We start from the raw sequence: 14,285 nt of genomic DNA, 5'->3' as shown, positions 1-14,285 counted from the left end.
CAGCTTTACACCTACAAAAGCAAGTCACGAGAACCATCATGCACTGACATCCCAGTACAGTGCTCTTCCTCAGGTCCTTGACCTCACTAATGTGGCTTAGTTGCCACAGGAACTTGCATCCATAGACATCCTTTAGTTCTCTGAGTCTGCGTAGACTTCTAGCTCCTTTGTTCATCTAGTCTGTTCTTAAGATGACAGTGAATTAAACCGTAGTGTAGTACTTAACACCATTTGCTGCTACCAGTGAGAACTGCGTACCAGGTCGAAGGGCATGAGTGTAACCAATTCCAATGAGGCTGGCATTGTTCACTTTAGCCTATAGGAAAAAAAAAATCACAGGATTTATAAACTGTGTAAGTATTCATACAGAAGTATCCCAGTCCCCTGAGAAGGTGGCCTATGCCTTAACACTCTTGAGCTACTTGGAGACCAACCTCTCTTAGAAGCATGTTCCAATCTTTTCCTTTTCTCAGGAGTTTTCAGCTTAAGCAAATGGTGCGAATTCTGCCTTCAGAGAATGCCATGCTGTTTTTCACTGCCTCCTCTATTATGTCTTTATATCTTTTAAAGAGCTACTTACTGCAGTCCCTCAGAGCCTGTCTTGTTCACATCACTCAGGAGTGATTTTCTTTTTTCTTCTAATGAGCAAGAAATACATGAATATGCAATCCCCTTTTTGCATTACTAAGTTTTGAGCTCTTAACAACAGTATTTCTCATTTTCAATTTTGGTTCAGTGGTCCTGGAACTAATTGTTGTTTTGAAACATAAATGCTTGCTACTTCAGTTCTTGGTCTTAAAACACACACGTCAGCTAACTTTCAACGGTTAACTTACTGTTAGGAGAAGGCTGTAAGCTCAGGTAAACTTCCACCATTGTAATTATAATATGGTTTTACATTATGGATTTAAGAATTCAAAGGACACTTTCATTGTCTTTTAAAAGACATTTTTCAGCACAGTAGCATGCTATTCCAAGCACACTAGTCAGACTATTTCACTATGGACAAAATTATATTTAAGATTTCTTTTCCTCCATAAGTTCACAAGTACGATGTGTGAGGTCCCAATTTAAATTTGAACCACAACAGAAGCCACAGTTTGCAATCTACCATACTTCCTCAGTAACTAGTTCAGGCAACTGCTTCATTACAAATTTTCAGTATTTAGGGGAGCTTGAAATACTCATTTCTGTAACAAAATTCTTACCACAACGGAAGTCTTCTCATCCATTTGGTACTTTCCAGCAATACCAAAACGTGTGTTGTTACTGCCAGCAGTCCATGCAAGATTGACTGATGTCTCAACCTTATTAGTAACCTTCTGATAAACAGACCCACCAAACTCAGTGCCGTCATTCCTGTTTGTAATAGATGCAAGTGTGTCAGGCCTTGCTTTGTTTAGTAACTCTTTAGATTAACCCTTCCCCACAATGATTTGACATTATCTCCTAAAATGAACCAAGAGATCCAATACTTCCCTGAACCCAGGCTCACTACTTCCTAGCTGGAGCTGGCAGACTCCTGCTCCTATTTTTTTTTGCACAAAACATGTTTTGCTTGCAGAACGGAACAAGACTTGCCAGAGACCTACAGTTTAAGGTTCTGACAAAAAAAACCAAACCAAGCAAACCAAAACCAAAACCAACCCACCCAGATAACCTGGTTGCTTGTCTCAAGTAAGCCAGTGTGCAGTAACACATAAAGGAGACTTCAGTTATGAGAATAAGACTGAAAACAATGTTGTTGAGTTATAATCGTTTAAATACACCATCTTCAAAGCGTCTCAGGCCACCTGAATGCCAAGATTAGGGCTACGCAGCGATGACAGCTGGAAACAAACACAATGCCACGCATGCCTTTCTCCTTCATCTTGGGCATTTCTGAGGGAGAAAGTTTCTGTGTGGAGAGTGTGATTGATAACTGGCTAGCTGCAAAAGGTCACGTAGACATGAGGGAGCTTTGCTGAGCACACAGGCACTCTCATGAGAACCAGCAAGGCAGCAAGCTTCGCATGTCCTTGAGCACAGCTGGGATACGATAACAAGACCTTGTAGCTGAAAGATATGAGGGAGAAGCACGGTAAAACAAAAACTTACTCAAACTGTGTAACCACAAAGAAATGTAGAAAGAGGCGTAGCTGACTTTTAGTCTGAGCACCAATCCTGAGCTTAACTTTTGAAATATGCATGAGCTTATTAGTGTTATTATAAAAGCATTGTATGAATTATCAATAAACGAGATTTGCCGATCACTCATATTGAGTGAACATTTCTCCCGCCGCGGATTTCCCACAAGAACAGACTTTCCAGTTCTTAAAATCTTCTTAGTAGGAGGTGTGATGGTGCACTTTGACTAAATTGTGGTCAATTCTGTCTCCTAATAGCTGGCATCTTCAGATTCTACCGGCGGTGTTGGGAATGTCTTTTCAAGAGTTGAGAAGGAAAGTTTCTTTCAAGGATTCTGATCTTCCAGTGTGATGCGTGGATACCAGTCAACATGTAGACTGATGACAGGCACAGACAGTATTCTTGGCAATTGCTTAGAAAATAAACAAAACATCAGGCAGTAGAATAATCCTGTCAACAAGGAGGATAACAGTAACTTTTCCAAGGGACAAATGTCAATGTCACTTTCAGTTACATTGCAGGAAAAAATGGTAAAAGAAATGGGTGTGACCCAGAATTCCCACAGCCAAGAGGATATGTGAGTACCAGTTTGGCTGAAATGACTGTTGCTTGTCATTCCCCAGTGACAGTTTGGAGAAGTCATCACAGGCTCTTTTAATTTATGAATACTGATGTGTATAAGTCAGGTGTCGGTATATGTATTTTCACATCCTTTTTTTTGCTTTTTCCATTGTGCAGCAGGTAATCTCAGAACAGCAGTGGCTGTGCTGAAGCAATATAAATAGTAATCTCTGATATTTTCCAATGATGTTTGATTGCCAAGTGATATCCTCAGCAAAGTTGGTCAGACCCTCTCAGTCCTACTCCTTGTAGCTTCTGAGTACTGAGATTGTAGAAGGCCTTAGTGAAGCTGACAGAAGTAATTTTCATTGCCTTCAGTGACTTTTCAATTGGGCTGAAAGTGCTGGTTGGTCTCAAAAATACTTTGTGAGCTTTGATCTAATGAGTGGAGACCAGTGGTAAATCAAAATGGAAGGAAGAGCTTTGTGGGCAAAATGCAGTACAGGTTAATTTGCTTTTTCAAATTCTAACTTATTTAAATTTTACATCAGAAGTTGTGGCGGTCTAAATCCCTACTACCACCTTAAGGTATCTCTGCCTCATCATTGCTTAAGACACTGACTGAATGCACATAGTTTAATTTAAAGTTGATTGCATTTAACAACAGAATTTTTTAAAGCCTTTAGTCGTGTAATAATGGTAGATAGCGCTTCATTTAGTCAAGAATGACCCGATACAGTTATCTATCATTTACATTAGCAATGTTGAACCGACAGTAAATTCAATTAATTCTTCAATTTTATGCTCTTAATATTTAAAAACCTGAATCCACTTTAAAATCAATTTGCATTATTTTGAGGATGGGATTCTTAATGTTAAGCTCCTATTAAATCCGCATTTTCTCTACTGTAGGGTTGCTTTGAAGTTTTTTGTCATGTTTTTGTGGAATGTTGGTCTTAAGCAGTTTTTGTGGGTTTGTCTGTGACTTAAGGAGCTCTCTATTGGATACTGATCTATGCAGTTGAAATAGAACACTGGAAAAACATGATTTATAACAAGTGTTCTCATAGCAGACCAGGAGGTTGGGTTGATATTTCTTCTTCTTCCATCAAGGAACACCCGTGGCTGTGGGCTATAATTTATAACAACAGTGCTGCTTTGACCGGTTTTGGTTACTGTGGGCTTGTTTTCAGGAATGATGAGTATGTAGTTATCCCATCTTGAAAGAAATACATAGCACATGTGTTTATTTGGATTAATTAGTATGGTTTTATATCACAGTTGGTAGAAAGCTGGAAGAAAAGCCCAAGAGTAAAGGAATAAAGGAGGCAAACCAAATAACTGAGGGTTGTGACTGTGGTTAAAGTCCCTTATGAATTCTGAGTGCTCCAGCACCGGTTTTCTGTGAGTCACTCTTTGAAGCTGCCTCATCATTTTGTTATATATATTCCAATATATGTAAGTCCTGTCAGACCCTAGAGAGAACACTTGCAGTGAGTAATTTCAGGTCTGAGTGCCACAAGCAGGCTGCTGAGAAAGCTGGCCCAGCCTTTTTTGTTCTTGGTGTTTCTGATGGTTTGAGCTGCAAGTTCACTCAGTTGAGCTGCTCTGTGCTCCAGCTCTGTTTCTTTAGTGATGCTGCAATACTTGCTGCACGGCAACTCAATTGGAAAACAAAGAAATTAATGATACAGACAGAAGATCTGTTCCCAAAGCAGGGTGAAATTCTGGTGGAAGGGCTTCTGCTGCTTGAATTTTAAACACTGTGCTGTGAAACCTCTCACGTCATCTGTGGGTTAGTGGTTGTATCACCTGGGATAGTCCATCCAGGCCCTGTTGATGCAAACGTGCTTTTCACTGGTGCTGCTCCCTATTTTGGAGAATATCTGAAAATAAGGTGTGAGCAAGTACTGAAAATTTCCATTTTTGCTCCTATTTACCCACTTGCCTGCTGTTTTAATTTTGAAGTAGGGTGTCAGATAGAATCTGTCTAATGGCAGCGGTGTAAAAAGCATGCCTTCAGTTCCAAACTGAAACCCCTTGCAGTCAGCAGATGTCCCAGCTCAAGGAAAATGGCTTGCAAGCCCAAAACATTCACTTTCCCTGCCTCATTTCTAATGGTCTTACCGAGGAAATAACCAGACTTGGATTGTGCTTACTCTTTGCAATGAAGAAGTTGTTAATGCTGCGTTTTCATGCTCCCATCGTCGTTGTACTCCAAATGTCTGTTCTGTGGAATGGGCAGGATTAGGCTGTTTAAGACAAAGCCACTCCACATTTACAGTGCCTGTAAGGTCCATAGTAAGAGCCCTAAATGGAAGTATCATTTTCAAGATGCCTTCTATTTTACAAGCAGCCAAACAGAAAATGAAACCCTGGGTTGAATTGTAGTCTTCCTGAAGGAAGTGTCAAAGCCTAACAAGGGAGCTTGACCCAACTTTGTACTTGTTGTTGAGTGAAATAAACTTTAATTCTTAATGAATCCAAACACTGTTAATGAATCCAATACTACTACTTTACTGAAAAAAGCTGTAATTACTGGACAATCCCCTGATTTTCAGCTGCTGTAAATCACTCTATCTTCACAGAATGGAGAGGGGCACTTCATTTAACAACACTGAAGAATTAAGACAGGGAAATGGCATAAAAATCAGAAAGGATCTTAGAATCAGGGGAAACAGAGTAATGAAAAACATATAAAGTTGGGCGTTGCTTCTGTGAAAAGAGAAGTTGTACATCCATGTACATGTAGCTGCATTAAGGAAAAGCATTAGTATTCAAGCCGAATGATGTCATGGGAAAACCGATTTGTTTTTTTTAAGCATGCAAAACTTCTGTCAGTTGAAAGGGGATAAGAACAGCAAATTAATCAATTTGCCTCCTTACCTGTTGTTTTGTGAAGTAGTTAGGATTGCTGGCATTTGCCATCTGGAATTTTATGCCAGTGGCAGATCCCTGACTGTGATGGTAGAAGGGTAAGGACCTCATCCAAATGCATCAACAGGAATAGTGTCTCACTGTGAAACTGCCAAGTATTTCAGACCGGTGCCTAATAATGCAAAACCTTGTTGTAAATATGTGTGAAGTGTAATTTATCTAATGTAATTCTGAGATGTTTAGAGCCAGTCATTTGAAATAGACTCCACTTCTCTGTTAACTTTTGACATTGGAAAGACTGTAATCATGTTGCAGACCATCAGCCCTTGGATTAAAATTTCAACCTACAGTGAGCTTCAAACTGCTTTGCATTTACCCTTAGAAGAAAAGGGAGGTTGAATAATTTTTGTTACGTTGATTTATCTTAGGAAAATGGGTGTCAAGGTTCTGAATTACAGTAATTATTGTAAGCATGTAAAATATTATCAACTACAAGATACATCTGATGTGGTGTGGATGGATTAGTGCACATGCTAAGACCAATTTGAGAACATTTCAATTTTTGCTACGTTTGCGAGGGCTAGTTACATCCACTTAAAATACAGATTGGCTCTAAAATGGCAGTGGTTTGCAGGTCCAAAGTGTTAGGACTTTGGTTAAAGCAAAAGGAAGAAAATAATTCTTTTTCTTTTAGCTTGTCATGCAGTTTGTGCTAAGGCTTTCAGTAGTACTTTATTGTGACAGCTCATTTTCCTTTTCATTTGATGCCCTCATATACACCTTGTCACTCTATTAAACTAGAAAGATTTAGTTTCTTAAAGAGCCTTCAATGAAGCTGTTATAAAGCCTTTTCTCAAAACAACAAATATGGAGCCTGAACACATGAGATTACATTCTTTTAGTTTATGTTGCTTTTTTGAGGAAATAAAAACAGGAGAGAGCAAGAGTTTATTGCTTAAGAAGTATCAGCTATTATCATAAAAAGGGTTCATAATTTTGAGTTTCATTTTTATTTTGACCAGAACACTTTTAGATAATAAATGTTGCAATTGAATCTTGTTTTTTTTAGGAAGTTGTTAAAACAAGCTAAATGCTTTCCATTTATGGATAACAAACTGATGCTCTAAGTTTAGGAATTACTGTGCCAAAATTTGAGTATTTCTTTGATTTCCTTGTAACCCATAAAACTGACTGTTTCTGGGTATTCTGGGACCTTTGAACTAGGGGTCTTACCTCAGGTGGGATGTCAAAAGAATATATAGATTGTGATGCTGTTTTCTCTCCATTACTAGGAGCAGTTTTTGATCCGGGCAAGTTGTGATTCAGACAATGCCGCTAGATTTCTACTTGAGAATCTGCCTTTTGTGGCCTGTTTTATGGGTATTTTCACTTTTTTCATTGCAAGTTTTTAGGATTTTCTAAGTGTGTGTTTCTAAAAAAGCAGCACCCAAATTAATTGCATCTTATCAGTACGTAAGAACTACTTTATGGCATTTTAACCTGCAAACGCTATGATAGCGTGTGTGGAAATGGAATTTAACTCACTTGGCGGACTTGAAATATATCCCTAAGCAGTAATTGCAACATCTTATCAAATTGTCGAGCAGGAAACAAACCTTTTTCTAAATGGAATTTTTATGAACTGTTTTAAGGACTGTTTACTGGAAAGCTGCCTAATCACTGCATTTCCTGGGTAATGGCTGAAATATGTGTGCTGAATTAGTAGCAGGAAGATGCTCAACTACTCTGGCAGGGAACAGTTGATACTGCTTTTGCTAATGCATGTAAACCACAGAGAAAATTCTGAATATGGAGAAAATTTTTATCAATAGCCCCATTTAATTGTATCCTTCATTTGAACGGTGCCTTGCTTCAGCGATTTTTAAGCAAATTTTTGAGACTATTTTTTTAAGTGGTAGAAGTAATAATTAAAACCCGTCCATGAAAAGATTTGGGAATACATTTAATTGATAGAAAGATTAGGTATATCAGGAGAAAAATCCACGCTGCTGGCATTCTTCTGATTTTGGGTCTTGGCGAAGGAACTAAAATGGGTTAAGAGGAAATTGCTTGTTCCACAGTGTGCTGTGTGTGGCTTCCTGGGGATTTTACCTTTACGGTGAGTGTTCCTCTGAACACAATGAAGCTGCAGGCGTGTGCTAAATCCAGTTAAGGAGATTTCCAGTCTAGTCTTTTGGCTCTGGAAGAGTCCCTAACTGTGCACCTGGGACATAGGATTGTCCAAAAGTGTCCCCATTGCACATTGCGAGGAATCCTGGTCTTCATTCTGCTGGTTTAGTTTGATGTTTCCATATTCTTCTAAAAAAGAATCATTGCTTTCTGTCCAGTGCCTGCATTCACAGCTGTCTGGTTTTTACCTTTTCTTCAGCTGCCTCTTCTCCACACAAGTGCCCTTGTCTACGTAACTCTTTCTTTTATGGCAGCTGTTCAATAGCTGGAGTTAAACTTCTTGCCCTACTCTGAATTTCCAATTTCCCGTTTGAGGATGAGGCAATCACCGCTGACTTCCCAGAGGGCACTCCTTCGCTTAGTTATCCAGCTCTTAGCAGCTTTGAAAGGGAAAGAGAAATGGAAGGGAGTAGCTTTGGTTCATAAATATTTTTGCATTAATGATAATTAAAGTTAAGGTCAATGACTGTAGTACAGATGACTACCAATAGTGCTTTATAGCCCCTTTGGGAACTGAAATTATGTGAAATAATTCAAAATAGCCTCCCTCGAATGGTTATTCTGTGAGCAGCAGTAGCTCTGTTTTAAAGCTGGCGTGGTGTCAGGAGGTCTCTGGGCATGCCAGGAGTTTCAGGTTGCTCACTTTTCTGTTATTTTTGCCCATCTCCAAGTGTTTCCATTCTACATTCGGTCTTCTCGAAAATATTTGTGTGTCTTCCTTCATTTGGACATTGCAAAGCATGACTGCTTTTGTGGAGGACTTTTCACCCTTTCCCAGTCTTGTGCCTTTTGTTTCTTTTGGATGTAAATCCAAGCAAGCTGCAAATCTTTTATTTCTTATTGGGATTTAGCAGTGGTGTCAGCGAGTACAAAAAAGAGTTCAACATGTTTTATTGTTATCAAAAGCATTTCCAGGAGTGGGAATGAGGGACAAGAATCCAGGGCACAGGGATGGTGGATCCCTGCTTATCTCTGTAGTATTTTAGAGTGTGTTTCAGTGTATCCCTGAACCTCTTTTGCAAATATTGTTAAAAAGGCAGTGCTTCCCAAAGCAGGAAATGAACCCGGGAAAAAAAAATCTCACAGTCTGTCTTGGTTTGGGAAGACAGGTATTTGCTAGGTAATAAAAAAAACCAACAACTGCAGTTTCCTTTGGGATGGAGAGTGTAAACCCCCCCTTCACCCCTTTTTTTTCTTTTTCAATTATAAATTTAAAATCAGAGGCTCTTAGGCAAAGATTTGGGAAATAGGAATAGCAGTTCTTTACTAGTATGTATTACAAAGCAAGCAAACACAAAAAAACCCCCACCAAACAACTACAGCATTAATGACAAACGAAAACAGTACCAAGAACTTTGAGGGCTTTGTTTCACAAAACCCAGGGCAGTTTGGTTTCGGTGTCCCTGCAGGATCCTCAGAGCACCAAGCTGGAACAGTGGAAAAGTCCCGGGCTGGTCGCTGGGATGGCAGGGTGTCCCGGCAGGCAGGGGCAGGATGTCCCGGCAGCGCAGGGGGTGCAGGGTCACGCTGCAGCAAGAGGAGCAGCGCCGAAGAAGCCGAAGGCGAGGCCGTGTCTGGACCAGCTCCTGCAGGTGGCAGGGAAAACTCAGGATTCAGGCCGAACCGGTGATAGTAGATTTCCCAGGACTGGATCCCTTTGGCCACAGTGAAACTCCTCCAGCCAGCAACAGCCGTTCTCTCCCTCCCTGAACGCCGGAAAAAGAAGAGCTGGCAGCTACCTCAAGCTTTGTCTTTTACTTGCATTTTCTCCTTCTTCCACCTTTGTCCACCTCTTTGTTTTGGTTAAGTACTCTTAAGTATCCAACGCTTGGTTTCTTTGGTAACTTATGGGGAAAAAATTCTTTAGAGAAAGAAGGAACAAACCTAACCCCCAACATTATCCATCCCGAATTTTTTTTCCATACGAACATATTACATTGAGTTTTAACTGTTAAAATACATATATATAAATATGTATGCAAATATGGATACAGTTACATTGTCATGGGTAGTTCACTTCAAAACAAGGTCCATTTGAGGTATACATTGGGTCTCTCTATCTTTTTGCATCACTCACTAGGTGCAACCTGGTCCCTGAGCGAAGACAACCTCACGGATGGGATTGTCTTTGCTGGAGGCAGGATTAATCCAAACAGTTTTTCTCAGCATACTTCTCATGTGTACTACTGGAACTTTATTTCTTTTTGTCGTTTGCAAGGGCTCAGATTGGGCAGAACCTGCTCGGTTGGTGGAACCTCGAGTGTTCACCAACCAGGTGGCTTTTGCTAAATTAATATCTCAATTCTTGAAGGCTCTCCTACCCAGTGCCTTCAAGGTAGTTTTAAGCAGGCCATTGCACTGTTCAACTTTTCTGGCCGCTGGTACACGATAAGGAATATGGTACACTTACTTGATGCTATGTTTTCTAGCCCAGGTGCTTATAAGACTATTCTTGAAATGGGTCTCATTGTCCGACTCGATTCTCTCAGGGGTGCCATGTCTCTACAGGACTTGTTTTTCCAGGCCCAGGATGGTGTTCTGGGCAGTAGCATGAGGCACAGGGTAGGTCTTTAACTATCTAGTGGTGGCTTTCACTATGGTTAGCACATAGCGCTTGCCCTGGCGGGTTTGGGGAAGGGTGATGTAGTCAATTTGCCAGGCTTCTTTATATTTATATTTGGACCACCGCACACCATACCATAAGGGCTTCACCTGCTTGGCTTGCTTGATTGCAGCACATGTCTCACAGTCATGGATAACCTGAGAAATACTGTCCATGGTTAAATCCACCCCTCGGTCTCGGGCCCACTTGTAGGTGGCATCTCTGCCCTGATGACCCGAGGCATCATGGGCCCGTCGAGCTAGGAACAACTTTCTTTTGTGTTGCTAATCTAAATCTATCTTTGACACTTCTATTTTTGCAGCTTGATCTACCTGCTTGTTGTTTTGGTGTTCCTCATTAGCCCGACTCTTGGGAACATGGGCATCTACATGGCAGACTTTCACAGGCAGCTTCTCTACACGAGTGGCAACGTCTTTCTATTCATCAGCAGCTCAGATTGGTTTTTTCTGACGCTGCCAGTTGGCCTTTTTCTACTTTTCCAGCCAGCCCCACAGAGCATTGGCTACTATTTACGAATCAGTGTAGAGGTAGAGCTTTGGCTACTTTTTTTTTTTCAGCGATGTTAAGGGATAATTGAACAGCTTTGAGTTCAGCAAGTTGACTTGATTTCTTTTCTCCTTCAGTGGCTTCTGCAACTTGTCATGTGGGGCTCTATATGGCTGCTTTTTACTTACGGTTCATTCTTACAATGCGACAGGAACCGTCAGTGAAAAGAGCGTAGTGTGTTTCTTTTGCCGGCAGTTGGTTGTACGGAGGAGCTTCTTCAGCCCGTGTCACTTGTTCTTGCTTTTCTTCATCCGTGAGACTAAAGTTTTCTTTTTCTGGCTAGTTTGTAATTATCTCTATAATCCTAGGGCGATTTGGGTTTCTAATACGGGCACGCTGTGTGATGAGGGCAATCCATTTGCTTTATGTGGCGTCGGTGGCATGGTGGGTGGAGGGAGCCTTTCCTTTAAACATCCACCCCAGCACTGGTAGTCGGGGTGCCAAGAGGAGTTGTGCTTTTGTGTCAATCACTTTTGAGGCAGCTTGAACTCTTTCATAGGCGGCCAAGATCTCTTTCTTTGTGGGAGTGTAGTTGGCTTCAGATCCTCTGTAACTTCGACTTCAGAATCTCAGTGGTCGGCCTCGGGTCTTTTAGGCACTTTTTGCTAAAGGCTCTCGGACAAACTGTTGTTTCCGGCTGCAGAGTAAAGCACATTTTTCACATCTGGTCTTGTTCTGACTGGGCCAAGGGCTACTACATGAGCAATCTTTTGCTTGATCTGGGCAAAGGCGTGTTGCTGTTCAGGGCCTTAGTGGAAATTGTTTTTTTTTGTGGGTAACCAGGTAGAGAGGGCTCACGATCTGACTGTACTCAGGAATGTGCATCTTCTAAAAACTTATGGCTCTTAGGAAAGCTTGTGTTTCCTATTTGCTGGTCGGTGGGGACATTGCTGTGATCTTATCAACGACCTCAGTGGGGATCTGCCGCCGTCCATCTTGCCACTTTACTCCTAGGGACTGGATCTGTCTGGCAGGTTCTTTGACTTTGCTTTTTTTGATGGCAAACCCGGCTTTTAGCAGAATCTGGATGATCCTCTCTCCTTTCTTGAACACTTCAGCTGCAGTCTTTCCCCACACAATGATGTCACCGATGTACTGTAGATGTTCCGGAGCCTCACCCTTCTCCAGTGCAGCCTGGATCAGCCCATGGCAGATGGTGGGGCTGTGTTTCCACCCCTGGGGCAGCCGGTTCCAGGTGTACTGCACACCCCTCCAGGTGAAAGCAAACTGAGGCCTGCATTCTGCAGCCAGAGGAATGGAGAAAAATGCATTGGCGATGTCAATAGTGGCATACCACCTCGCTGCCTTGGACTCCAGCTCGTACTGAAGTTCCAGCATGTCCGGCACAGCAGCGCTCAGCGGTGGAGTCACTTCATTCAATGCACGATAGTCCACAGTCAGTCTCCATTCTCCATCAGACTTGCGCACAGGCCAGATGGGGCTGTTGAAGGGTGAGTGGGTTTTGCTGACCACCTCTTGGCTCTCCAGCTCACGGATCATTTTGTGGATGGGGATCACGGCGTTTTGATTTGTCTGATACTGCTGATGGTGCACCGTCGAGGTGGCAACAGGTACTTGTTGTTCTTTTACCTTCAGGAGTCCCACTGCAGATGGGTTCTCTGATAGTCTCGGCAAGGTGTTCAACTGCTTAATGTTCTCTGTCTCCACAGCAGCTATTCCAAAAGCTTATCTGAGTCTTTTATGGTCTTTATAATATCCATTCTTGAGGAAGTCTATGCCCAGAATACACGGAGCCTCTGGGCCGGTCACAATCAGAAGTTTCTGACACTTTTTCCTGGTCAGGCTCACTTTGGCTTCAATCAGAGTCAATTTTTGTGATCCTCTCGTCACCTCAGCAATGGAAATCGGTTCTGCCCTCAAATGTCCCGATGGCATTAGAATACACTGCGACCTAGTATTTACTAAAGTTTCATATTTTTGTGGTTCTGATGTGCTAGGCAACCGAATTTACACAGTCCAAAAAACTCGATTTTCTCGTGCCTCTTCCTGGCTAGAGGCAAGGCTCCTTTAGCACTGGTTATTATTCTCTTCTTGGACATACATGGTAGAGGTTCCTTCGAGGGAATCTGACACAGCATTCTCACTTCCGTAATACTTGGCAGCTTGCTCATGGGAGGCTGAGGCTACTTTCATTCTAGTGGAACTCTCTCTGTTGGTGTTTCTCTCTTTGAGCTCACGTACCCGTGCGGCCAGGACAGAAGTAGGTTTCCCATGCCATGCTCCCATGTCCTCCTCGTGTTCTCGCAAATAAAACCACAGGTCAGCTCGAGGGGTGTGCCCTCTCTCTCTCGCTGGGGAATGTTGGGCTCTAATTTTGGGGCTTGTGACTCGTACCGGTGCTACATGGGAACTGTTTCTTCTCATCTCCTCTCTTATTTTTTTCATCTCTTCTTCGAGTTCTTTCATCACTGCAGAGACATGAGCCTGCATTGGGCCACTGATCATACTTTCATAATTTCCGGGCTTGTTGGCAACAGAACCTACTGTCTTTCGGTTATCTTCGGCATTAATTGTTGCGATGAATGTGGCGTATTGAGATGGTCCATGAGTTGCTAGATTCTACATGTGCCCTGTGCATCTAATCTTGTCGGGGTTATTATCATGCTGTCTGGTCTTTTTAAAAAGTACTTCTAACACTGCCACTTCTCTCAACTGTTGGATTTCTTCTTCAAGGGTCTTCCATCGCATTTTATGGTTGTGCTCTTGCATTTTGTCTCTGTGGACAAATCTCTCTCTCACACTTATTAGAAGTCGTTTCCAAAGGGAAAGGGGCTTTTGTTCTCTAACAAATACCCTATTTATACCTGAGTCCTGGGTCAAGGGTCCCAAATTCCTTGCTTCAGCACTATCCAGTTGTACACTTGTACCCATAAGGTCCCAGACTCGAAGTAACCAGGCTGTATAAGCCTCACGTCCTCGTCGTACAATATCTTTTTGCAGATTACGTAGACTTTCATACGTCAGGGACTCAGTGATGATCTCAACCTGTGGCTCTTCTGTGGATTGTGAGGACCCTCCTTTCTTATCCTTAATACCAGAATCTGACGATTTCACTTTACACTTCCTTGTTTCCACAGGGGCGACTGCTGCTGGCTGTGACTGCCCTTGTGGTTCAGCTGGAACTTGGACAGTTGTAACGTCTGTGGGTTCCACTGCTGCACCATCAGTCTCCGCCTTCTCGGGGCAGGGGGAGAGTTTTTCATGAGCTGGGGAAATATACTCCCTCAGCATCTGGCCCATCTCTTTTACCAGAACTTCAACCCAATCCGGGTGGGTCCTTTCTGAGGCAGGCTGTGGGGCAGAGTCAGGCTCTGGGGTATCATCCCTATTCTGTGAGGTA

The sequence above is a fragment of the Chamaea fasciata genome, unplaced genomic scaffold, assembly GCF_029207755.1.
Source record: "Chamaea fasciata isolate MVZ Bird 193981 ecotype frontalis unplaced genomic scaffold, bChaFas1.0.hap1 SCAF_36, whole genome shotgun sequence".
NCBI lineage: Eukaryota > Metazoa > Chordata > Aves > Passeriformes > Sylviidae > Chamaea > Chamaea fasciata.
The sequence above is the reverse complement of the archived record's forward strand: the minus strand, read 5'-3'. Positions refer to the sequence as shown.